General features: G+C 38.4%; 1 protein-coding gene across 3 annotated transcripts in view; it reads left to right on the top strand.

Moving 5' to 3' along the window:
- Positions 1 to 1670: 1670 nt before the first annotated feature.
- Positions 1671 to 27747, top strand: part of LOC133109704 (contactin-4-like) — a 156060-nt gene continuing 129983 nt past the window's right edge. The window contains exon 1 of one of the 3 annotated variants that reach the window (XM_061219202.1): positions 1671 to 1817. The gene's annotated coding sequence lies outside the window, so the exon portion shown is untranslated. Of the gene's footprint in view, positions 1826 to 2088; positions 2203 to 27747 lie in introns of those variants that run through there. The other 2 variants (XM_061219201.1, XM_061219203.1) reach the window with 2 other exon arrangements.

Genomic DNA, 27747 nt, shown 5'->3' with positions numbered 1-27747 from the left:
TCCCTTGTTAACAGTTTTCTCTCTTCTGAAGCTGTTTAAAATCTTTAAAATATTCAACATCTCATTAAATATCTATATATTTTGAGAGGAGGGGGGTATTTGTTTGTTTTATCTAAATTTACATATCATAGAAAAGTATAATTATGATTGTGCGTGAGAAGACATGGTTGAATTTACACCTCATACAGTTCACTGTCTCTGCGTCCTCTCCTCCATGTTAGACACTGCAGGAAATTGCATTCCCTTTCTGTTTAATTATCACCTTTCTTTACATTGACTATTTTAAAAGTGGTAGATTTTCTTAGATCTTAGGCTGCAATAATTTAGACTTATGTGTGGATAATGTAAAATATAAGGTATCAAATGTTGAATTCATTAATTGGAGTAGTTATTAATTTAATGAATGCTTATCTGTGATGTTCAAAGCGATGATTCTAAAGAAGTGATCTTGACTGACTTGACATCTTACTTGTAAGCTTGATGCCATCTAGTGGATTTACATTCCTGAAAGAACTTGACCTTTCTTTCTTTGGGAATACTTTTCCACCAGACACAGCTGCAAGCAGTGCTTACAGGATTTGATGCAAAATGGTAGCATGTTCAGCTCCCATGTTTGACAAAACTGTTGCACTGCTGAGCAAGGTATTTAACATTGGTGTCAGTCATTTCCTGCATACTGATAAATACTAAAATCCTGGACCTGAATAACTAAATTAAAAGTGTGTGGCCATTTTTCTGCATGAATGATGGTGGGATAAGAAATGATCTGCAACATGTAGAACATCTGTGGTCATAGCAATTCACACAGTGCCAAGTAGGCTACCGAAAGGACAAACACTTGACTGCGTTTTAAAATCATAGGGGTCTTGAAATAGATATCGTTGACCTTATTAGACATGAGATGGGGCATACCAGCAGGTGTCACATGTACAGTACGCTACTATAAGCTACTACTGTAGGAGCAGCATTAGTAGGCATTATATCAAACTGAACATAAGAAGCTTCAGTCCTACATCCGTGGATACATCATCACTACAGCCTACATTTCCTAACAGCTAAATCAAATCCTTAATGGTAATGTGCGATATTGATCACGTCAACCGATTTTGTTTAATTAAGAATTTCTCAAGGTGTTGCATTAAAATCAATAACCAGAGGGAAAAACGTGTCGTCGTTAAGAATAAATAAATAGGCTACTTGATCAGCTAACGATTTCATCTCTGTTCACAAACGTCACTGGCTGTGTTTGTAGTAGTAGGCTATTGTTTCCCAGGGTGTAGGCGATTGCATGTCCCGAGTTCAGGAAATGCATGCCAAATAGCCTTGATAGCCTGTGAATGACACGTGAACACTCGATAAGCAAATTTACAATATCCATTTGCCCCATCTTATGGAAGAGCTCCGAAAAAAACCGTATTTCCCTTTCAGGTAAAGTTTTTTTTCCCTTTAAGTATACGTTAATGAGCAAACGTATTATAATTTTCGGATAATTTTATCTGAAAGTAAGCGAATTGTGTGGCATTCGTGCCAAATCGGAAGGCTCGGATGATTCAGGCGCTAATTGTAAACCTGTATTGGGATGTGGGAGAGGCATAGCACTTCCTGGTTAATGTCAGCGAGGACACTGCCGTTTAGCGGTTAGTAGTTCAGTATCAAGTCCCAGCTGAGAAAACAGTTCCACTATATCCCGACTGGACAGACGAACCAGAAGGGCCTGTTCCGCTTGGATGGTCGGTACAGTGAAATCAACGACTCGCCGAGAAATTGCTCGTGCGACTGCTTTGCTCTGAATTGTAGAGGGAAACTGATGCATCATTGTAAGTAGGTACGTCTTTGCATACTATTAGAAGGACCAGGTGGAGAAACCTGACAGAACTGTGAATGCTTTATCTTCCGTTGTTTACAGCGAATGAGACTTGCGGCTATTGCAAGTAACCAGCAGAACGATTTTGGATGTTTTCGTTGCTGACTGTTAACTGCGGTCATAACTGATCTCTAGTTACAATAGCCTGCCGAAAGTGGGAGATATTCTTATAGCTACCGCTCGTTCAGCCACCGGCACCCACACAATTCCGAACCTTGCAGGCTACTCACAATACGCGCATCTATTAGAATAGCCGAGATACCCTTCACGTCTCCGTCTGGCAACGTTTTACGCAGAAATAAGTAAACTACGCTGGAAAACCAGATCATACTATTAAGGTAAGAATATAGGAACTCGTATCCTAGTTGTTTTTCTATAGTAGTTGTCGTAGTAGTGATAATATTGAACTATTATTATTATTATTATTATTATTATTATTATTATTATTATTATTCGCGCCGTTCTAGTAGTCCACAGTTGTAGTAGGCTGATACTATGCCATTATTTTTTCATTGATCGGATTTATGATATTCATCCTGCTTATTTCTCTAAATTAATAATAAAATTAAAAAAAACTCAGACATGGGATACCATTAGGCAAGGGCCATATTGTCAAAGACTTGTTAGAGTTTATTAATTGCAATGATGTAAAACTAAAGTTATTCAACTTGTTTTTCATCCAAAATAAACAGAATGTGATGCTGTTAGCATGTTATTCTAAAAGCCTATCAAGACTTGTAACCAAAACATGTCATATTTGTTTGAGAATTACAATATGCAAGACCCGTGTGTCTAAAACGGCTAGGTTAGGCTATAATTCATCAAACGAATTTATCGAACTAAGCGTGTGCGTGCAGGATATGCGACCGTAGCCGAGTATGTTTTGAACACAGGCTAGTATGGGAATGCTGCGTTTGTATTGGGAGAATCTTCCTGGATTGCTGTCCTTATACAGCTGTACAGACCGCGATCATAGCAGATGTTTGGTAATCCTGTGTCTCACTGTCCCAATCGAATAATCTGTGTGGATTTGGTAATGATTCAGCCGAGCACTAACTGCTGCCATATCTGTTAGATCCTTTCAATAGCCAGATTATAGTGTTTTTAAAACGTAGACTTCAACGCGTATTCTGACCATGCACATACTTTTTATGCTTTTAACGAGTATATATATTTGCTTGAAGATTGACCTGTTTTGTGTAGAGTCTACAGCGCCATCAGTTGTGGACAATTTTCATCAAAGCCCATTTGTGCTACCCGTAACATACACTACATGTGCGTGCAGTAAAGGGGATTGGAATAATCTGAGCATCTGCCCTTCCGTCTCAGATTGCATTGTGAGTCAGTTTTCAGGATGGTAGGGGACAGCAGATGCATCTTTAAACTCTGACTAGCGGTTGCATGGACGGAATGAAACCTTCTATGTGACGAATTTCTACAATACGTATCTGTATTCGCCAATTCAAATCGGTGTTTGATTGGCATGTGCGTTTAATTAAACACTTCATTGCAATTAGTCATATAATGCATGTAAAATACGCTCTTTCTAACTCCCGTCGCTATGTGGGCTATCGTAAATTTTACTTCTGCTGTCTATTTCTCCCTTTGAGATATGTGAAATTGTATTTTCCAAACCAAGTCATCGGAATTAATCCGCTTTGATGAGGCCCATTGAAAAGATCTAACAAATAAGACGTTTTTTGAGATGGAAACAGAATTAAAAATTGAATAATTTCAGTAGTCACAGAAATGTAATGTGCATCTGTTAATTTGTTGAAGCATTAACTTGAATTTTGGTAGAGCGTGTCAACAGACTAGCGCACCTATTTAATTCATAATAAAGCAGCGGGTATGTCTGTTTACAGTTAGTACTGGATGTGGGCGTTTTTGCCATTTGTTTGCTGTGAAAGTAGAGTCTACTTTGTATTAACTGCTACAGTTACTATATTCCAATCTCTGTACTGTACAAAAAATGCAGTAGCTGTAACAGGTAGAGCTCTTGTCTCACCTGTACCTGTTTCCATTTTCCATTGTTTTCTCAGCTATTAAAACATGAGTACATTAGTTCATTGACCTACGATTTTAACCTTCAGCTCTATCACTACGAGTACTTTGTTTTTAATACTTTTTTCTAGAAAAGTGCAAAATACGTGTTTTTCTTTCCTCTGTTGTCGTGGCTATTGAGGGAGGGAAGCTGAAAAAAAGTCCAGCTGCAACCCAACCGCCTGTCAAAGATGATGTAGTGTAGAAGTGACATTAAAAAGATTCTGGGGTAGTTACATTTAGAGACATGTCATAAAAATTTCATTGGGTGGTTTCTGCTGGTAAAAGTATCGGGAAAATATGTCATCTGGGAGATTTTTATTTTATGTATACATTTTTTCACTCTCCAAGAAATGTGTTAAGGAATATTCGAAAGGGACAATACTGTGTGTGTGCCCCTGCAGAAAATTCTATTGATGAAAATTGAGAGGTGACTGGATTATTCCGTCACAGTGCTAAAATCAGAGCACTGTCTCTTTTCAGGTAGAATGGTAAGATTTGCTTTTCGTATAAAACTGGCTCACTCCAAGGACATCTATATAAGCTTCACAAATAAGTGCACAAATAAGCTTCCTAAATTGCCAAATGGGTCAATAATGTTCTGGTGTCAACAAGTTTCTTTGAAACAGTCTTTTAAAAGTCACAATGGCTTTCAGAGTTAGTAGACACTGCATGAGTGTTTTGTCCATTATCTATTATCTATTATAAGAGATCTTGACGTTTACTTCAATTCACGAACAACATTTGCGATGTTTCCCACAACTTTGTGTATTTGAATGGTGAAGGTGGTTTATAAGGCTTAGGCTTGTACATATTATGCATTTATTCGTCATTATTTGTATTTACTGAACCAATTTAGTTTCAGTACTGTATGAAAGGTGAAGGAAGCATGCGGCACCTCATTGGGAATTCAGTCTCATAGTCTTTCTAGAAAAGGATAAGCTTATGCAGACACGCTACACTGCGACCTCATAAGAAGGTACTCCAGCCTCTAGGTGGCACCACTGTTTATAACCGTCAGTGTGAAACTCCAGTCTAGGAGTGCTGCAGTGACTGTACGTTTAGTGATTTATTTTCATTTATTGCAGATTTAGGCTTTGAAAACTGACTTACAATAAGAGACACTGCACCAGGACTGGAGTGTGGCACCTCTCTTTTGAAGCTTAGTATTCAAGGCCATGTCTGCAGCAAACATCTTTTACCCTGTACAGTTTAAAATGATGATGTGAGGTACATTATGGTGACTAAGTTGTGTTTCAATTTGATCGAGCGTGCTAACACTTTGAGCCACACATGTGTGCTGTTAAAATGATAGGTATGACATTTATTATACTGATATGTATGAATATGGAAAACGATAGAGTTTTACATAATTTGAAGAGAGACATGGACAAGGGGCATACAAATAGAAATGCCACTAGCGCTGATTTGCAACTTCAATACATGGATTACACGCTTTACTGTCAGTGGCAATTGGAGGGCTTGAGGTATAGGCTACTGTATATATACAATACTGTATATAAGAATATTTCCTTTTAAGTGTATTTCTGCATGTATCCTTAATGTACTATTTGGTGTTGGACTTTAACAGCCTTGTGAATTTAATTTACTTGCACAGTACAGTAGAACATATATATATCTAGTTGAAAGTTAGCTGGCTATACTTTAAAAAAGAAAGCCCCAAACTATCTTGTTAGAATTCCATATTAAGTTCTTATTAAGTTTGTACAGCGTGCAAACTGACCTGTAACTCAGGGGCTGTGGGTTGGATTCCCAGGTGGGGCAGTCCCCTTGTACCCTTGAGCGATGTACTTAACCTGAATTGCTTCCGTAAAATACCCAGCACTAGAAATGGACTGCAAGTAAAATTTTATCTGTAAATCACTCCGGATGAGATAGGATTCAGCATGCTGCTTAGTGCCAACATGACTGCATGGTCAATTGAAACTCGTTTTTTAGAGCACAAACTGCTAGTTGTGAACAGTCTTATCTTCATTAATAATGCATAATGTTTTACATTTGGACTTGAAGTAGTTAACAAGCAAATATATTTAGCTCTTTTCCATGCTGTTTTACCGTCTCATTCTAAGAACAAAGCATGATGGTAATTGCGATAACCTTGATGAACATTTCTGTTGCTTTAGAAGAAGCAATACTTTAGCTGTTGTTCCTTGGAAACAGATTAATGGAAATATGAAGTGTTTGTAGTTAGAGGCTACGCTGAAGCACTATTTAATGTCCTGTCAGTCATTTGAGCATTTTATTGGAAAATATTTAGAGCTTCTTCTCTTTGTTTTACATAATGTTGTTATTGAAGGCAATGCGTCCTGATTGGATGGCAGAGTTCCACCTTCCTTGCGGAGTTTGGCCTGGCGTTCACGTCCAGCCTGGTTTCCGCGTGCCACACTGAGCATCCATTTCATGAAAAATTCCTTTTGGCCTTTCCTTGGGCATTAGCATAGCACATAAAACCCAACCATCTGCCAGGTGTGTTCAGACATCAGGCCCTCCACTTCACTCCGTACTCATAAATCTCCCTGAAAATGCCAGGGCCATGTTTTTAAATGCATTGTTGATTGCGCCCACTTCTGTTGTGAACAGCCGTAAAGAGAGGTGAAGTGTGTGTGGGGCTGCCAATTGTAACTCTCTTATCTGCCAAAAATTGAGCTCTGGTTGTGAGCTATGGAGGGTCAGGGCGACAGTGTGAGCACCCAGTGTTTGCTGGTGCCCCCTGAGGTCCCCATGGCCACGGACTCCCCATGCGGCCCGCAGAGTTACGCGGTGAATGTCGGGCGCTGATATCCTGTTAAACATTAGGCAGGTCCCAATAACAATGGTGAAGATGTGGCATTACTGGGGAGGGAGCCTCTTCTAATGGAACTGGTGAAGGATTGTCTGGCTTGGCTGCTGAGACCCTCTCTACAGAGACTGCTCCAAAGAAAACAGACTGAAGAGCTGCAAATAAAGACAAATGCTTAGTGTCACTTTTTCACCACTGCTGGAATGGTGTCTGGCTCTTTTTTTCCCGCTGCACTCTGCTGGTTTTTTAGAAGTAAACAGCTCTGTGATTTTTCAAAACATCATTATGGGTGGGTAGACTGGGAACCCCACACACTGTGAGGCTCGAGCAAGAGCATCAAAGAGTCGTGTGACAGATTACCGCCATTCCTTTCTATGGCGAGGAGCAGTAATCTGTATTTTCTAATTCACTGGTAAGGCCAGACAGCATGCATTGTGTCTTATTTCATAAAGCTACTGAGGCTACTCCTCTGTAGATAGGTCGAACATGGACCGGATACTGTACATTTACAGTATGCACATGTGCCTGAATGCAACAAACTTGTTTTTCATTTAAATGTCTAATATAAATAAATATATTTAAATGTAGAAATTAAATGTTTATACATTACAAGAAATACATTTGGGAAATGGCCACAGAAGATGCATGTACACACCACACTTTCTGAAAGTGTAGTAATGATGTGTTTCTCAGTATGGGTTTATTTTTATGTTGTATACAGTATGTGTAATTCAGGGCCTGACTACTCAGGAATTGTGTTTGTTGGGAGGTGTAACGCACGCCCTAACATTCTTGGTGTCGGCTGACCCTCTTGTTTCGAGTTTTCCACACCGCTCATTGGTATTGCATTGTCTTTTCCAGTTTGAATTCAAATTCCAGAGAAACGGTCAAAGAACATGTCATACTGCAGGGGTTACTATGGTGCAGAAAGCCTTTCTGCGTGAAGGCCTTTGTGTGATCGGTAAAGTCGCTGTCAGTCAGCATCACGGCATGAAGCGTTGAGCCTGGATGTCTGTGGGATCAAGTGAAGTCAAGGTTTTCCTTTCAATTTACAACATTTTCCCCATCTCTATTGAACAGGACAGCAGGCTGTCTGTCGTATCTATTACAATACAGTCTACTGTACAGTATTTATTATTCAGAATTAGGAGTGGTCATGCATAACATGTCAATGTCATCAAATAACCTCCGCAGTAAGAATGGCTGTACTATGAATATAATGTTCAGTAAAGATTGATATTGGGGATAGGGAGAGGTCATACTACGAGCAGATGTACTCAGCCCTTCAGACTTTTCTTTACTACTGAGAGAAAATGGACTTTGCGTTTTAACTTGACTTTGTACAAGGCACACACAGTAGAGGCAGAAATGCTGTGATAATGTTATTCATTAACAACAGGGTTGATTACGTATTCCTCATCAATGTGTGATGGTGTGATGCTATATATGTTGCATGTTAAACAAATGTTTTACTCTATATAGCAGCATATCTGTACACATTAACGAGCGGTAAATAAATTATGTTTGTTACAAAATATACAAAATCATATATAATCGAATTTTTTTTTGCCAAAACCTAGTAAAAAAATAAGGTCATTATTTCATTTAGTGTATCAACCGACTAATATGTCAGACCAGACCTAATGGAGATAAATGATACTCTACATTAAAAATTATTTTCCATCTACGCTATCTTAGAAGTCCCATTACACATGCTCAGCTTTTCTTTCAAAAAGGCCGAAATGTAGAAAAAAAAGCAATTAGGTTTTTCAGAGCCTTTTCATTTACTTAAAAAGCCTTGGGCGTTTGGTCAGTTCCTAGCGATCAGTCGTCAGCCTGTGATATTGTTCTGCCGTGGCTCCAGGACTGATTGGATTTCAATAAAACAAATCTCTTGTCTCTCAGGATAGTAAATCACACGCAGCACTTTCGATGGCACTCCGCGCTCTCCTTTGATTTTACAGATTCATCTTCCGAGCCGTGTGACTGCAGCTGTTGACTGCCGCTGCTTTGTGTGTGATGTGCAGCCACGAGCAGTCAGCATTTATAGTATAAACACACACTGCCGTTAAAAGATTAAAGCGTATAATCCAATAATGTGCTTCCATATGAAGAAGATACAGCTGAAAACACGTAGCATTTATAAACAGCTTTTGTCTCTGGAGACGGGACCTCTTCGGGTCATACTCCCTACAGATACTGTAGTTCAGGCTATGTTATATGTTATAGACTCTTGTATTATCTTAGCACTTACTCCAATCCCTGGTGCCCTTTTTCCCCTCTGGGATCATTCTTTTGCGCTGTGCATTAAAGATGTAAAGATGTAAAACGAGACCGGGGTTATACTCCATTTAATATGATGGAATATCAAAGGGTACCTACAGCCACAATTAGTCTGTGATTTCACTCCTGCATGGTTTGCAAAGTTTTTAAGAAGGATTGACATGACACGAAAGTATGGGTGCGCTGTACAGAATTTGAGTGCATTCTTTATTGCTAAAAGTATATATATATATATATATATATATATATATATATATATATATATATATTTATATATGTGAATAGAATTCATGTTTGGGTGTCAAGCTGTTTTTTTGCAGTTGCACAGCAAATTTAATTTGTTGACACCACCGGTATACATTTCAGTGTCACATTATTTATATATGGACTGTAATGGATATGCTTAATGCTAAACTTAATGTATTAAAGAAAAACTGTCCATGGTTATGGTTTCATATACTGTTTCATGAAGCAATTGTGTGCGCTTGTGCAGAGCAATAGGCTCATCCAGTGCAGAATATGAACATTTATAAGATATATTTTGGCCTCCTGAATAATGGTATTGTGGTGATAATTGCAGATCTGCTGTATTCCTTGCATCCATTGCTTGTGTGCATTACTGCCACCTCCTAGGTTTACTATGGTACTATGTGGTCCCACCGCTGGGAATACTTTTAATTGAAGGCTTAATAAGAGCAACACAGTCCAACAACCATTTTGTGAATAACTGGGAGCGTGGGGACTGTTGAATTATTAACAATGTTTTATGTTAGGGCTGGTAAACAACGGTGGGTTCCGTGCAGTTATTGTCCGGGTCAGGTTTGAGCTCCTTCGTCAGAAGGCAGTGAAAGAGACAGCACGTTGAGGGAGTACTTTCATCCTCCCAACACTTTGTAACAGCGGCACCACAAGGGGAATGTCTCGCATTTACAAGTGTTTTTGAAAGCAATACACTGCTCCACTGGGTAAAATATTCACTGGGAGCTGGTCTTTTTATTTCCCTTCATTTGTTAAAATATACAGATGCTCAAGAAAAATTACACGCCCCAAGTGGCGTTGTTATTTTACAGGCCTGCGATTAAAGTAAAGTTGGGAGAAAGGACACAATGATTCAGCAATCGCAGCATTTTGTGGAGGTGGGTTCTTTTTTTATTGGGTTTATATGGTAAAACTGCACTGATGGTTAAAATAATCGATCAGGTTTCGTTTAGTATATATAGCTCATTTTGAACTGATATTACCCCCTACAGTGCTGGGGAAAAAGACATAATTCATATAAAAATAATCAATAACGCAGTTGTATTTTACAATACATATCTGTGAAGTAAAATAACAATATACAGTATCAATTGAAAAGAACTATCTCAAGATAGGCACATTTGAATTTCAACAAAAATTATGCTTATAATTGCAGTAGTGCTATTCGCAAAATGGAAGCTTCAGTGAAAGTGAAAAACGGCTTTAATTGGTCTAATTTTGTGACCGTAACAACCATGTAGAGTGACTCAGCAGCATAGGCTGATGATATTTATTGGTCCATACAGAGGAATAGGAGGGAAGCTTTTTTGCTGTAATGTTGTTCACCATTCAGAATGAGTCGGACGGGTTTCTCAACAGAGACATTTTAATATTGGGATGAATTGTGAAGTATGTAAATGTTTTTGCGCAGCACTTTAAAAAACACTGAGACTTAAACCCACCCCCCTGCACAGAATATTCAAATGTACTGAAAAATGTTTTCATGGATGTGCAAAGTTTTTATGTTCGTGTGAGAGCGAAGGCTTTTAGTATGGAATAGTATAACTTATGACAAACTGTTGGGTGTTCACTGAAATGGACAGTTAATAAATGGGATGTCGTGAATGTTTAGAGGATGCACGGTGTGTATAATAATTGTGTTTGTGCACCTGTATGTGTGTGTGTGTGTGTGTGTGTATATATGTGTGTGAAATACATATTTTATGAGGCAATATACACTCATTGAGCACTTTATTAGGTACTTATTTTTTAGACTTAATAAATATTCTGCTGCTGTACACTATCCACTTAATGGTTTGACGTGTTGTGTGTTCAGAGATGCTCTTCTGCATACCACTGTTGTAATGTGTGGGTTGTTTGCATTACTGTCACTTGTCAGTTCTGTCCTCTCTCATTAAGAACTTTAAGAAGCTGCTGTTCACTGGATGTTTTTTTGTTTTCTGCACCATTCTCTGCAAACTCTAGAGACTGTTTTGCAGGAAAATCCCAGAAGATCAGCAGTTTCTGAGATACTCAAACCACCCTGTCACCAACAATCATTCCACAGTCAAAGTCGCTAGATCACATTTCTTCCCCATTCTGACATTTGGTCTGAAAAACACCTGAACCTCTTGACCATGTCTGCGCACTTTTATGCATTTAGTTGCTGCCACATGATTGGCTGTTAATGTGCACATTGAGTGTGTATATATATATATATATGTATTTATGAATGAATATATATATATATATATATATATATTTATCTAAGAACATGCATTCATGCAGTATTAAAACATGAATGTATTTTCTGGGTAGCTAAAGTAACTATAAGCAGCAAACAAGACTTTAAATTAATTTTACATTTTCAATTTCCATGATTTATTTCAGTAAAAAGAGTCACAGATGTCCAAACAACACCTCTTAGTCACAATAAAAAAGTGAATTTGGCATTCAGTCTTGCTGGAAAATAGATGGCTGTTATCCAAAATAAGTAGGCTTATTTCTGGTAGGCCTGAGGCCTCTCATTACCATTCATATGAGTGAATGACCAAACCTATCTGTGTTTATTTGGGTTCTTTAGCAATACAAGTACATACCTTTGAGAGAAAGTGGTGCCAAGGTACCCTATATATTTGTAATTTCAAAACCCAGCAGCTACGTAAACAGACTCTGTACCAATATGAAGCCATTTCAAGCAAAATCAACTACAAAATTTTGGGTATTTGGCATTTTCCGTTCCTTCTGTGTCTCCTACTTTTTATCCCCCTCTCCCTCTTGCTCTTTCTGGCCACAATAACTGAATGGATGTGATAATCCACCTCTATGCAGAAAAACATTGTTTGATACCATAAACTGTAATATTTAGTAATTTACCTTTTGAAGCAGCTCTAAAAAAAGTAAAACATCATTTGAATTCAACTCACACGTTAATTGGATTGGGTTTACAGTAATTGCTTAGTAAATTGGATTTTTGGTAATTTGATTTCTTCTGTTTGATTGGGTCCTTGAATGTGAAATGTATGTAGATTCAGTTATTTACTACTATGTACCTCTGGCAGTAATTACATTAGTAGTAGGTACAGTACAAGGACATTATTGAGTCCCAAATGTAGGTAATTTCCATTTTTTACTATTTTGGCTGAGGAAATGGAACCCTAAAAGCAGTGTCTTTTACTCATAGCCGAGTAAATGGTTCTTCTAGATGTACTGTAAAAAGGCACTTTTGGGGGATTTTCTATTACATTTTTTGGGACGTTTCTAGATGTCAAAAGTGTTTCTGGGGACACACAATTTTAAGATCCTTTCATATCTTCTCATTCAAAATAATGGACAACCTATAATATCCCTGCCTATATCTTTTCTTGGCAACACCACAGCAAAACAGATATGTCAACACACATTATAATTTGATGCTCTAATCTTGTTAGTTGTATTGAAATGAAAAATATGATTAATGCTTGCCTATGTTTAGTATGTGGGTTACTCTAATTCAGAACTCTTTTCAGAGTGCAGGAAAGCTTTCAGAGTGCTAGCTGCCCTAAATACATATGAACAAGGACACAAACTTCTCAAAGAATGCATTGGCATACCAATTGGATGAGGTGTCATGCAGGGCAAAGTTGGCGTTCTACCGGAGAATCTCATAGCACTGTTCATAGCACACATTTCACCTTAAAATTCATTTTTAAGGCAACAAATGTGTCGTCTATGAGCCCTGACTCAAATGTGAGAACTGAGAAATATAGATTATTGTTCAGCCCAAATTGTTTGGTAATTGTTAAAAACTAGCTAAGTAAATTTAAAAAATAAGTAACTAAATAAATAAATAAATAAAATGCCCATTAAAATGCTATTATGTTTTGTTATGACTTAATTTACATAGTACCAATTTGTTTCAGATGCAACATTTTAATTGGAAGGAGTTAAATAATGCAAGTCAATGCTGAAGTGGATTATGTTTGATAGAACTATTATGCGCCCTGTGCTTGCAAAGGAGGGTTGAGTGGGCTGTTGGCATTTTTGCTGTGACATTAACAAATGATCTAGTTTTAAAAATTAATTGATTCTTAACCTCTTTAACCTTATATTGATGTTGATGCTGTCGTTTGACCTCAGAAAAAGGGCATTGCTGGTTTTGTACCCTCATTATATGGAGGTGAATTAATGCACGATTTTGTGCTGCTGGTATTGGATCCTGTAATGAAAGATCCGCTGTGTTTTTCTATCCGTTGCCCATGACATCATTGCGTGAACGAGAATCTGACCCGCTCGCCAAACAGCGACATAACTCCTGGGGCTGTGAGTGTTTTAAGGCTGCTAAAGACTGGCAGGCTAAAGGTTTCGTGCTTAATGCTGTTCAGAAAATGGTGATAGAGTTTCCTCGCATCATTGACATAGTCGGCGCTGATTATTGTCAGGGCACGGTTGGAGGGAAGTGCATGTTCTGGGGCTTCGACAAGGGCCGAAGATAAATCTTTGCTGACTCGGAAAGTGCTTGGTCATTACACCTTATTGTGAGTCATGAGGGCAATGGGTATCCCTTAGAAACCGGCCACTCTAATTAGCTTGCAATATGCGGACTGGTACTTTGTAGCTCTCATGCTAAATAAATTGGGGTTTTTTTCTATGTTTGTTTTTACTTCGATTTTTGTAATTCATTATTCACTGAACGACTAAAATGAATGTGAAAACGCAGAGTTGTTGAGCAGAGGGCTATTGGAAAAGAACAGACAAACAGCTTATGATGGTGCACTACTTACCTAGGGACAGTGAGAGAGGCAGCTGGGAGTTATAGGTGCTGAATTATACATTATTAAGCACACCTGTAATCGATATACTTACCTATCATTTGTCGACTGCTAACTTAGTTTGTCTGACAGCATTTCCTTCTGTACTTTGGACACTGTGATGTTTTATAGAGAGTATCCATGTGGATTTCATCAATATTTGGGCTGAAATTTAGTGAAAAATGCAGTGCAACCTGTTTGAAAACCTACTGGATGTAGGAAAAAAAAAAGAGTTGTTTACGTATACTTGCTGCAGTGAGGAAAAAAAAAAGTTCCTTTTCAAATGCTGTTGAAATTATCTGCATGCAATAATAAAACACACAAATTATTTTAAGAGCAGTTAACACATGAAATATTCATAGAATCTGTTAATGCCGCAAAAGTCGTTATTTTCAGTATAAAGCACAAGCTATTAAAATGCATTTTACTTTGAAAGCCGAATAACTTTGCGACGTGATTGCCGTTCATCTATGTTTTAAAAATTCAGCTGGCAGCAGCAGCATTTTTAGTCATACATTTAGAGTGGGTTGGCAGTGTAACAGCACAACTTTCAGTCATGGAACAACAGGATGAATTAAGATGGCTGGCTTATTGGCTTAGGTTCAGGCACAGTATTGCATTGCAGTTCACTGTGCTGTATTGTGTGAAAAACAAGCATGGCTTTGTTCATTAATGTTATGTTAATGAAACATGGCTTTAATTGATCATTTTGCTCATTCGATATATTAAAAGCACTCCATTTCATATCATATAATGTCTATTGCCATGGTGAGGGAATGAATAAGCGCATTTCAGCGCATGAAAAAAAACCAATATGCTTGATTACCACAGTTGTGCGTAACTTAGAAAAGTGTACATGTTCAGAGCTTTTCGGTTCTGCCGTCATGATACCTGTGGTAACATTGGTGCATTAAAGTTGCTAATAATTTTATAGGTCGTAGTATTGAGGTCCTTCCTTTCCATGCAAATAACTCACATATTCACATAGTGATATAAATAAATAAATAAAATATATTCATGTTGTATTTATTCACATAGTGATATGATTCACTAATCATATGTAGCTGTTAAGTGTACTTTCTTGCTTTGTACTATGAATCCCTGAATGGCCTAGACCTATATTTATATTTACAAACCTGCCATTCTAAAGCTGTCTCAGCCAATTGAAAGCATACACTCAAACCAAAGTAAAAATCCAGAAAATAAACGAAACTTAAAGCACATTAGGCAGTGTAACATATCTGTAGCATGTACAGTATTACTGCGAGGTTATTATCGATTAATACTGTGTATATCTGATTTACATTAGCCAGCATGTGCAATATGTTTTTTTATGAAGATATCTTTTCACTGTTTATCTTTGTTTCAGACTGTTTACAACCCAGTCCAAAATATAGCTTGGCTATTTATCAGATTCCAAGGCACTTATGATCAGACATCCAACCTGCATTTGATTTACAGATTTTATGCAAATTGTGGAAATTACTCAAGCTTGCTCTCAAAGGTCCAGCTGTGGACAGGAAAAGGCAGCAGTTTTAGAGAGCTTCTCTAGGGCTTTCTCTAGAAATGTCAGGAGCATTGTTCTTTTTAATTGATCTAGAACACACTTCTCTGTTATTCCATCACACACATTACGGAAGCAGCAGCTTATTATCGAGGTGCAGGATGAGTCTTGCGTTCTGTGTTTCGTAGTTTGAAATCTCTGACCTGTCTCCCACTCTGTTCTGATATTCATTACGGTGCTTAAAATGTATAATGAGGTCCTGAAGCCGTATACTGTGTCTTGACAAAGTAATGGGATTTAGAAAGAAAGGGAGTTATGTCAAATCCAAAGAGCCAAAAAGCAAGCCTTTCTCTGTCTCTCTCTCTATCTCTTTCTCTTTCTCTCTCTCTCAGCGAAAGGCCTTGCCTAACATCTCAAAGTCAGAGAAGCAGAATAAATTCTTTAGGCATCCTTTCTCATGCATTCATTGTGCATGACCCTCTGAGCACTTGGAAATCCCTTTGTTCCTGTATATGGTACAGTTCTTCACAATGAGTGTCTGAGAATCAGCCCTGGCAAAGCCCGGCTCTCTCTGCCCTGTGCCCTCAGCCACGGACCCGTGGACTTGGCATACCTCCAGACAGGGGCCAAAAGAGCAAACGGGGAGATTACTGGTACTTTGTTGTGTGCCACTCCATCTCAACAGTAATATACCACACACTTTACACACTGGCAGTGCCAGGTCAAGCTAATTCAATAAATGTCTTCCATTTACATCCCGAGATGAATAGCACTCATAGCATAAAAAAAATATTTTGGCCTTTGTCCTGTATGTTCACTTGTGGTGTGTTTTTCACACACAACTAGAGACTGTTGTGCGTGAAAGTTTCTGTGATACTTAAACCAACACATCTAGCACCAACATTCATTCCACAGTCAAAGTCACTTAGGTCATATTTCTTCTCCATTGTGATGTTTGGTCTGAACAACAACTGAACCTCTTGACCATGCTTGTGTGCTTTCATGGACTGAGTTCCTTCCACATGCTTGGCTGATTAGATATTTGCATTAAAAAGCTGGTGTACAGGTCTACCTAATACAGCGGTCACTGAGTGTATATACCATATACAGAACATCATAAAATGCAGGTTATTATAACCTACATGTCTAAACCGACTGCACTAATGTTGGGCAGACAATGCAAAATCTGACTTGAGTAATATGTAAACCATTGCAAATATTCCATTATATCATATTACAGGTTTACCTTGTCATACTGCAAATCTAAAACCACTAAAAGCCTTTGATACTGTATGTCCCCTGGGGAATGGTCTTAATAGTGTGGATGCTTTGTGACCCTTGCAGATTAATACGTATTTGTGCACAGGTATAACTCATTTGTACCTGCAGTGAATCGTTCTGCGACAATTTCTACAACTTAATTTTGTCAATTTCATTACACCATCGTAGCCCAAGGGACTTTCCATTATTTGATTTATTTATAACTGCTTACTGCAAATTAAAATCTGTTCAATGAATTGAAATTCTAAATATATTTTGAATTATGTTTCAATTTGAATAGGTTCCAGATGGGGCAATGATCAGGTACGCAGTGTACTTTTTCATGGTGTAAAAATAAAAAGCTTTCACATTCACAAGCTTTACAGCATGCCTATTGAGTAAACTCGCCACAAAACAGAAACCGTTCATATTCAACCAATGTCAGATCTGTTGTGACAAGTACATATGGGACTGAACTGAAATGCTGTATTGTTGGCTTTGGGTCATGTCAAGTGTAATGGAAGTTATTCTGTTCTTGCAAAGTGCAAATTTGGTGCATACAGTGCTGTGTTAACACATCTCTTGGTCTTGAAGCATTATTGATCCTCCTTATTCTCTATTCCATACTGTACCAATCTCTCTCTCTATCTCTCTCTCTCTCTCTCTCTCTCTCTCTCTCTCTCTCTCTCTCTCTCTCTCTCTTTCTATTTCTGAGATGTAATGGAATATACAGCCCATAGATATGTTCTGTACTGTATGAATTTATTTATTTATTTGCAGAGCTTATACACTAAAAGTTAATATACAAACAAGAAACAAGAAACCTGTGTATGGTAAGGTCATATATATCCTCAATATCACAATCAACTTGAAAGTTTGTGTGCATTCACAAGCCTCGTGTCCCACCCAGTTTACTCCCACAATTAAACATAAATGGTTAATGAAAGGCTGAGTCAGCTAAATCATTCCAATATACTGTACTGTCAGGGAGAATGGAGAAAACAGGCTGCAAAGGAAAAATAAAACTGAAACTTCACGTAATGTAAAATCAACACACTTAGGCCAGATGGCCTACATTGTTTGGTGGAAATAGTTGTGGCATTCGCAATAAAATAAGATTTGTGGAGTGGCAGCATGTCACAGAAGCCAAAGCATTTAAGAAATGTAAAAGAACTTTAAAGGACTTTAAAGTGGGTGCAAAGAAGCACATTGCGTGCTTAAGTGCCCGTGATAAATTTCATATGGACAGACTACCATAGCCAGAAATTATTAAGAATTTGATTGAGTCTTACTGTAATTGAGAATTTAAAATATCATGCATTTTAAAGCTGCACAGTTTCACATAATTACAAAGATGAGAGACAGATACATCCCCACATCCATGTAAATATATCCCTGATTAACCCCTCACCAACAAATTTTAATTACATTGTGGGACCTCGCGTTCAGCAGTGGAATGAATTCTGGGATAAAAGAGCACTTGAATGTTATTCGTCTGTGCAGTAGGACCCTATACTTTTTCACTGGAATAAGCTAAAACTCTGTCGGGAAGGTGTCACCAGCTTCATTCTAACACAAATAAGAAAGAAAGTACCTTGGCCCGGATATTTCTCTGAGCAGGGATATGATTATTAGAAAACTTTCAAAGGAATTGAGTGAAACAGATCTGTAGGACATTTGTCTGTGTTTCAGTACTTTGCCATCAGTCACTAATTCTCACAGTGTCCAAAATGTGCGTACCCATGGGTTATATTCTGTGCAAATGTGCGCTTGTTTTTATGTCAAGTTTGTTTTTATAAATCCCAAATCTGTTGTGGAAAGTGCCCTACAGTTCTTTTAGGTGCGTACGCACCATTTTAAATGAGGCTCCTGGTCTCAGCTGTAAATGTGTGTAATTGTGATTCCAGCTTATGTTTGATTGAGAACATGTGATGTTTATTGTCATTTTATGAGAAACATCTGTATTCACGGAAGTGAACTACAGTTTGAAGTAAATGGAATTACATTCTTTCAAAGAAATCATGCTTTTATACCCCATCTGAGTGTATTATTACATATTCGCACTGTCATTGTGCCATGGGGTCTTTGTTCAGCCTAATTGCAGCCTCGGTGATCAAGAGATTGTAGTAATTTTTTAATGGTTCAATATAAAGCCTTGCAACAGGATCTTTGAATAATAGCATGGGAGTGGAACCATTTAAATTTGTTTTGCAGCAAATTCTGTGGGAAAATCATGTCTCAGTTAAACTAGGTCTTTAAGCAGTCCTTGGTTAAATGAGTTTTGAGTTTAAGAATGCATTTTTTAAAATCTATTTTAAATACTTCAAAGACTTCATTGAAATTCTGCTGGTAGCTTCAAAATAGTTCTCAAATACTATCTAAAATATGCATGTCAAATAGTGTGCAGTAAAAAAAGTCCATAGGTAAATTGTATGAAATAAGCAATATCTGTACCAATTTATTAGATTTAGGTGTGTAGATGTGAACTATTTTCCTTTAAGAGTTTGTAAAGGGTTTTTGGAAATATATATATTTATCTATATACACTTACTGAATTAGGGTTCACTAGCTTTATTCTATATAAAGGCACTGGGCCTCACTTACCAATATTTTTGTAAAACCGTGTGCAAATTTGTGTGTAACAAATTATTTTGGATTTACCAAACATAATTGTATCCACATGTGTATGTTGATAAAGACCAATCACATGAAAAGCGCATTCACATAACTTATGACTTGCATTATTTGACACCCCCCTAAACTACCATATTAGGAGCTTGGAATTCCATTGCAGACAATTTAAAGAGTTAGCTGAGAAAAGACAAAAGAAAAATACCTCTCTGAAGCAGAGATTGAACTTCTGTAATGGAAGTACAAGCCAAACAATGTTTCAGTGGTGTAAGCAGCAGATTGTCAGAGCTCGGGAAGACTAAAGCCTGGCAAGAAACAGTATAGTTGTTGTAAACTGTCTGAAGTTTCATGCGCTGTGCAACAGGTAGAAGGAATTCGTCTCGCAGGAAATGGGAGACAAAAAAAAAAACTTCACAAATGAACCGCGTCAGCCGCAGGGAAAGGTCAGGGTTTGGCCCAGTTGCGTATGCTGGAGGTACGCATCAGGCAAATTATAGGAGAGGCGTCACTGTCTAGAGTCACCCCGAAGGGTGGCAACAATATGTTTTTCACTGTCCTTGCACAGAGCCACAGGTATTTGGGTAGTCTCACAAGTCTCAAGCAAACAAATTGCCTCACTCTCTGAAATTAATATTCATTTGGCTTATTAATTCAAATAATTTTGCCATTGTTTGTCCTAAATGCATTTACGAAAGGTATACAATCAAATTTGTCCGGCTCACGGTTGATAAATTAGGCCCAATATGTGTACTTTATGTATTATTTACAAATTGCATAATATGGAAATAGGCGGCACGGATGGTGCAGTGGGTAGCACTGCCGCCTCACAGCAAGGAGGTCCTGGGTTCGAATCCCCGTCGGCCGGGGCCTCTCTGTGCGGAGTTTGCATGTTCTCCCCGTGTCTGCGTGGGTTTCCTCCGGGAACTCTGGTTTCCTCCCACAGTCCAAAGACATGCAGGTTAGGCGGATTGGAGAGTCTAAATGAGTGTGTGAGTGAATGGTGTGTGTGCCCTGTGATGGACTGGCAACCTGTCCAGGGTGTATTCCTGCCTTTCGCCCAATGTATGCCCAAGCGACCCTGTTCAGGATAAGCGGGTTAAGATAATGGATGGATGGATAATATGGAAAAAAACTCCTGGTGATCTGTATGGGTCAGTGGCTTCATTGTATAAAAACACCCTTGCTTAAAATTGTGAAGTACAGAGCTAATTCAAGAAATAAATATGTCTTTATCCAAAAGTTCACTGCAGTTGTACACTGAGTTGACCCAAGTGTTTTGCACTATGTACAAACGATCATCTTCCTGTGACAGTCATGGCCAGCAGCAGATCCCAACTCCCTGAGGTACATTTTCTTGCGTTATAAAACACAGTGACAAGTGTGAAGTGCCATGTCAGTGCAGGGTACGGTATCACTAATGATAACTGTGACAAGGTACAGTAAGTGCCTGCTTATAGTCCTCATGCAAGAACCACTCATACGAACAGGTTTGTCCTTAAATTGCTTGCATGATAAGAGTATGAAAATGTTATTGCATGAGGCCCATTGTTTCATATTGTTGTTTATAATCTGGATTCCTTATATATTCCATTGCTTGCCGTGACGGTGTAGCGTAGCGGTTAGGGATCTAGGATTGCAACCCCAAGGTTGTAGACTGGATTCCCAGTTGCACTGCCTTTGTTCCCTTGAGCAAGGCACTCAGCCTGAATTGCTGGAGTAAATATCCTGCTGTGTAAATGGTCTGCATGTAAAATGAATATAAACTGAGTATATTGAGCATCTGCTAAATTCCTAAATTGTAAAATGCTTAACCACACAATTCTCATCGTAGGTAAAATGACTGTATCGGATGATGCATTATTCATAATGTGTATAGTATGTTCACAAGTTTGCCTGTCTTTCATGAAACTGGTGAAAAGCTGTGAAGATTTGTAATCCGTAATTAAGGCTGGGTGTGTGCAGAACCAGAATCAGTATACTGTCAGCTTCAGCATTATGTGGTTCTTCTGTCACGTATACCTGACCATTAAAGTGAAAATTCACTGCGCTTTGTTCGAATGTGTATGTTGTTTGTTAATGCTTCTTTTAGTAACACTTATAAAAAGCATATATATTTAAAAAAATAAATAGGTAAAAGCAGTCTTAAGATGTGTCACTGTAATATCCTTATCATTAAGCATTTCACAAATATTATTTGTTTCTGGGGCAGCAGGTAGCCCAGTGACTAAGGTGTATGTCTGGGTCCCGGAAGATTGATTCAAGCTCCGGTGTATCCACGATAAGATCCGTGCAGTTGTTGGGCCCTTGAGCAAAGCCCTTAACACCATATCGCTTCTGGGGGGATTGTCCCCTGCTTAGTGTAATCAACTGTAAGTAAATAGCTAATGTAATAATGTCCATCTTTAATTTCATCAATAAGCAACAGTAGCTTGACGCAAAGGAAAATGGCAGTCCACTCTCCTTCAAGATAAGATTTAAGAGATAGGTACGTCATATTGACATGGTAAATTGCATGATTGACAGAGGTACTCACACACGTAGCCTATAGTTCATTGATTTTGAAATCATGAAGATGATGATACATTGTCAGGAGCATTAATGTCAACATACAGATAGTTCAAAATTAAGAATAATTAACATTCTGTTGCAAGTATGAACTTACATATTTCTAGTTAACAATACATTTGTTGTCTCTGTATTGATTGCCTGACACAAGTTTCATGGCTGCCATCTTGTCCATTCAGGCTACCAATAACTTATATGCCTATGGAGGTGGTGTCTTATATGCCTATGGAGGTGGTGTCTTATATGCCTATGCAGTACAATATGTGCGGGGAACAAGACTTGTTTGGCATCACTGTGGGGCTAGAGAAGGGGTGCAGCAGAAGGAGAGCACCATGTTAAATATTTGTGACCAATCGCATATTTGAGGGGCACATTCACTAAATCTGCATCACATGATACTAAAGTGCAGATTCAGAGTTATGAAATGAGGTGTCACTTCTCAAGATTGACCAAATACTGTGGCCGTAATGTTAAACAGAACATTATGTTTTTGCAAACCGCAAACCGGGAAATCAGTTTTTTTCACTGTTGCATAGGCCTACATTTTCATTTTAAGGAAATGAATTGGTGATCTAAAAAGGTAGATTTGAAAACTGCTTTCACTATCATATCAGTAAGAAACATCAGTAAGATATTTTTGAATGTGCATTGTTGAAATAAAAATTAATTCCTGGTGTACGAGTCTCTTCTACTTAAACAGAACTCTTTTTGGAGCCCAAAATAAGCATCAATGAGCTCTTCTCAGCAGAAGTCATCAGAAGTCATTTCTATAACTCGTCAGGGAGCTACAGTACCAATCTTGCCTAGCAGAGTATTCCATGCATTATGCTCTGGATGTTTGTGTTATCATCTGCAGTTATTTTTGGTGAGTTTTTCCATTAAAGCAGTTGAATACATTTTGCATTCTTACAAAATTGCCTGTTTGAAGCAGGATTTACTCATAGGCCAAGCAACTTACCTACCCTCTTACAGCATCCTGGATTTGATATTGCACATTTAGGAAATAATTTCATTTTATGTTTAGTTAGCCAGCTTTAGTCATAGACATTGTGTAAGAGCAGCAAACGACCTTTGCTTAACATCTAGTTCTTGTTCTGTTGGAACTGTGTTATTTGTATGCATGTAAGTGTCGTGCTTGTTTGTGTAATTCTCACAAGCCAAATATGGTCACTGAACACAGAAGTATTTGCTTGTTGGCTTTGGTAGTGCGTCGTGCATCTCCTTTGGCACATTTGATTATTTTGGCTGCCATTGTTTTGTCACTTATTCTTTGTTCTTTGCTCTCATTCCATGGCAAACTGTGTAGATCTCACTACCTACTCAAACTGCATTCAATTCCATTTTTTGGTCTGGTCCGAACTAAATATGCATCATGCTTAAGTAGGTTCTGAAAACAAAAAAGGATCAGGATATTTTTTTTAACAAGAATACATCGGTTTTTGACTTTATTACTCCAGGTAGATCAACTGGGGACTTAGGAAGTCAATTCTCATTTGCTGTGATGAGCTAGGGGATCAATGTGAGCTGGGAGCTCTGGGGATTGTGTAGCACATTAGGTGGAAAGGATGATTATGTGTGGAAGTGTGGATAGTTCTGAGAGAACTTGACCAGGGTGTAAGGGTTAAGACCTCCACTCCTTCTAAAAGTGCCCTGGAATCCTTAATGACCACGGCGAGTCAGGACCTATAAAGGACGGCCTCTTCTGTGCTTCTGCAGCAGAGTGCTGGGGAATGTGCTTTCTATTTTCGTCTGGATAACAACCCCCCCCCCCCCCTCCCCCCCCCCCCCCTCCACAATATGCACTTCCTGCCACCCAAGCACATCATGATTTGGTTCCTACATCAAAGCCTATTGCTGAGTGACTGAAACCCACACTTGTTCTGACTTGTTTGGTGATTCATTCTCACTGGAGGACCCCCTTGGTCCTTGGTTTATTTATTTGTTATTTTATTTATTTATTTTCTGTGACATTTATTAAAGGCGTACATTAGAAAAGACCAAATTCTGCATTCAGTAAAATCATACTGTAACATCCCTGTTCATTTTGAGTTTGTGTTTTAAGGGCATTTTAATTTTCTTTGTAAGCTCATTGGATGGTTTCCCTAGTGGGACATATGTATTACTTGATATATCTTCCTAAGCTAAAGTGTTATTGACTTCTACACAACTTAAAACAACATATAAATTAGGTATGATTTGCAGATGCATATACGCTGTAGGTGTTTCTATTGTACTACACTGGTGAAAATGTTTATAGGAATGCTATCTTCTGCACAGGAAGAATTAACATGCTGTGGCATATTTTTTCTAAATTGCCTTTGAGTTCAAAACGACTTATGCAAATGGGATGATACACTCACTGAGTTATTTATTAGGAACACTATACTAATACTGCTTAGGGCCTCCCTTGGCTCTCAAAGCAACCTCGCTTCTTTGTGGCATGGATTCCACAAGATTCTGTTCCACATTGACAAATTGCATCACGCAATTTCTGCAGATTTGTCAGCTGCGAATAGCCCGTTCTACCACATCCCAAAGGTGTTCTATTGGATTCAGATCCGGTGACTGGGAAGGCCATTGAACATAGAACTATATCAACTTGAAAGTAATCAATCAGGTGGGTCCAGTGGGTTTGGGGAAAGGCAATCTTAATTTTCTATTTTAAATTTTTTTACATTCTGTTGTTAAATTTGCTCACCCATCACATGCCACTACACCTAAAACGTTAAAATGAGACGTTTTAAACTCGTAATGTTACATTCCTTAAATTATCACCCCTAGTGGGCATTTTGTTTTAAAACTGGAGAAAAGTGTACCTGTGAGAATGCAAAAGAGTGCTCAGAGGCACGTCCGTATATGCCATGAGACTGGGCTGAACCTTGAACTTGATCCATCCTTTGTGAAAACGTATCATAACTTGAGAACTTTGCTATCTGCAAGTTCCAGGACTGAAGATCAAATCCCTTCACATTGTTTGACCCAGTTCTCAAAATCATTATTTTTTTCAGTGCGTTTCTGCCAGTTGCTTAACTCATTTGGCTGTGGAGGCTCAGAGAATTACGAAATTCTTTTCCATAATGTTATTCTTAAGATTTTTCTCGTAGATACAGAGGTAAAAAAATTAGGTATCCTTTGTGGGGTTTCTGTCCTATATGCTTTTGTTTAACCCTGACAAAGTGTCTGAATATCCAGCAATTATGCCATTGCTGTTCCAGATACAAACATAACTAATTTAACAGAACTAAGGCATGACTCACATAAGCATAAGTACTGTAGCCAGGGAATTCAACGCAGGTGCTTTAAAATAGCACCAATCAGTAATAAAGTCTGAAGTGTTCTGTTTATTCAATGTAAGGTTTTCGCTGAAAGTTTGAAAGCGCAATGCTTATGCACAGACCTATGTCTCGCTGCGAGTGCATCAGCTTGTATGCTTAGTATACATACAGAATAAAGCCTGCATCTTCTATTTAAACCCTGCAGCAAAAAAAGCAATAAAGTTCCCAAGTCTGAGTGTCACTGTATGAGGTATTCTTTGAGGAGTGTACATTTAATGTACTTATTGGTATTAATAAGCGTGGACTATTGAGAAGGGGGGTGGTTGGTGGCCTGCCATAAGGAGCTGTTTTAAAAGCATTGCTGAGGGACTCTGTCCCAAGATGGATTTTTTTTTGCTTTTGTGCTTTTTTTTTTTTTTTTTTTTGCTTCCTACAGCCTGGAGCACAGAGAGAATTACTGTCCCTCTGACACTATTCCGGCTTTTGAGTTTGGGCACTTGATTCCTCGGTGATACCCTCGGGGCGTGTGCTAGGGAATAAAAACCTGACACAAGCAGAATCACCGCTGTTTTCACAGGGCCGGCTTTGTGTTGTGAGTAGTGTCACAACCCTAAGAAACAATACATACCTAATATAGTGTATAATGCAGCATTTTAGCACCACATGTATTGAGGTTATGCGGTGGAGATTAGTGCCGTACTGTCAGTGGAGACTCTTTCTGAGAGGGCTTCAGCCATTTTCTCATGAAGACAGAATGATGTAGTGCAGCTATGGCATTTATCACTGTGTGTGTCAGGGAAGGCGGCTTCAGCCGCCACAACAGCAGTCCTTGCCTGAACCTCTTTCTGTATTCTCCTGCTGTCTGTGATCAGCAGGCCGTGTCTATAATCAGTCTACCCACGCTTAAACTCCCACCGCTGTTAAATATGTTGATTCTCGGCTCCAGCGCATTTCTTTGTGTGAATTTCTTTCTCTTTATTGACAGTTTAATTGTAGTCAAATTTCTCGTCTGGAATATAATTTTTTTTTTCAATGTTTCAAGGTCTGACTATTCTAGAAGAGGAAAGTCACTGCAGTAACAAAAATTACTGAGTTACAGAAACGTTTCAATTAAAAAGTCAAGGTAATGGCCTTGCCTCTAATGTGTCATGAGGTGTGCCGCACGGAATATGGAGAATGTTCCGGCTGGAAAATATGCAGTTAAGCACATAGAGGCATTTTGAAAAGGCAAAAGAGCATTGCAATGGGTTATTTGTACATATTTGACATAGGTCTGATCAGACATTTACAGCATCAGAAGTACTCAACAGCTCATTGCTGTTTGAAACCATGAAAAGTGGGCCTGCATGTTGGTGATCAAAGGTTGCGGAACAAATCAGGGCGAATGGGTGAAGATTTGTGTTGAGTATTTCTCAGGTTAACCTTACTGTGCAGATTCAGACATGCCGTACACCATAAAGCAACGTTGAGTTGTAGGATTTAGATGGTAGCTAGAATTTCAATTGCATCTATGAAATAGTCCAGTGTAGAATGTGTGCAAAAATGTATATCCCCTAGAATTTATGATTGAAGATGACTTTCACCATGTCAGCATCTCTGTCTTGTTAGAAGCATTTAAATTACACATTTTCATTCTTTCTGCGCTTCATATTGACATACTCTGCTCACATAATTTCAAGCAGCATTTCCTTGCTGTTGAAAATCATGTTTCGGCATTACGTTCAGATTACTTTGATTTACTGGCCCATAAAAGCCAGAGCTTGACACTTGCAAAACGCATTGCTGATTTTGTCTCGCATTCAGTCTAACATAATGCACTTTGTCCTTCTCTTTGAATAATTAAGTTAAGTGTTGTCATGTTCATTGATGAAGCAAATGCAAATACAGAAAAATGGCAGTTGGTGTTTACATCCTTGCTTTTTCATTATGTGGGTGTAACGAATGCTGGTCAATAGTTGAAATGTGAGTTGGTGGAAATGCATACTATGTATTATTTAATTGCCTTAACGTACTGCGGTTTCTTGTTTCTAGTTTATTGCTTTTATTTTGTGTGCATGTGTATGTGTGTGTGTGTGTAGTCACATTGTATAACTTAATGGTGATTGTGTAGAGGAGTCAGCAATTAGTCGTAGAGCTATAGTGCTTAGGGTGCATTCTAGACGTGGAGAGTGCAAAGCTGGCTGTCTCACAGCCTCCTGTCTCCATACATTTTTAAGTGGGAAAATCTCCCTGACAAAGTTGTTGGAACTGCTTACTCATGTGCTCATCGCGTCATCGAAACCCTAGGCTCCAACTTCTGACTCATGAGTGACTTTATTTATAAAGTCACTCATGACTCATACTGTGCAGGTATGCCTCTGTACTCCACAATTTGAGATTTGTAATAAAAAATATCACATGTGGTTAAAGTGCACATTGAAAATGTTGGTTTGAGGCTCATTTGATACCTTGGACCATTGATGACTAAAAGCCAAATGTGTAGTCCCACCCCCAAT

The sequence above is a fragment of the Conger conger genome, chromosome 14, assembly GCF_963514075.1.
Source record: "Conger conger chromosome 14, fConCon1.1, whole genome shotgun sequence".
NCBI lineage: Eukaryota > Metazoa > Chordata > Actinopteri > Anguilliformes > Congridae > Conger > Conger conger.
The sequence above is the reverse complement of the archived record's forward strand: the minus strand, read 5'-3'. Positions and strand labels throughout refer to the sequence as shown.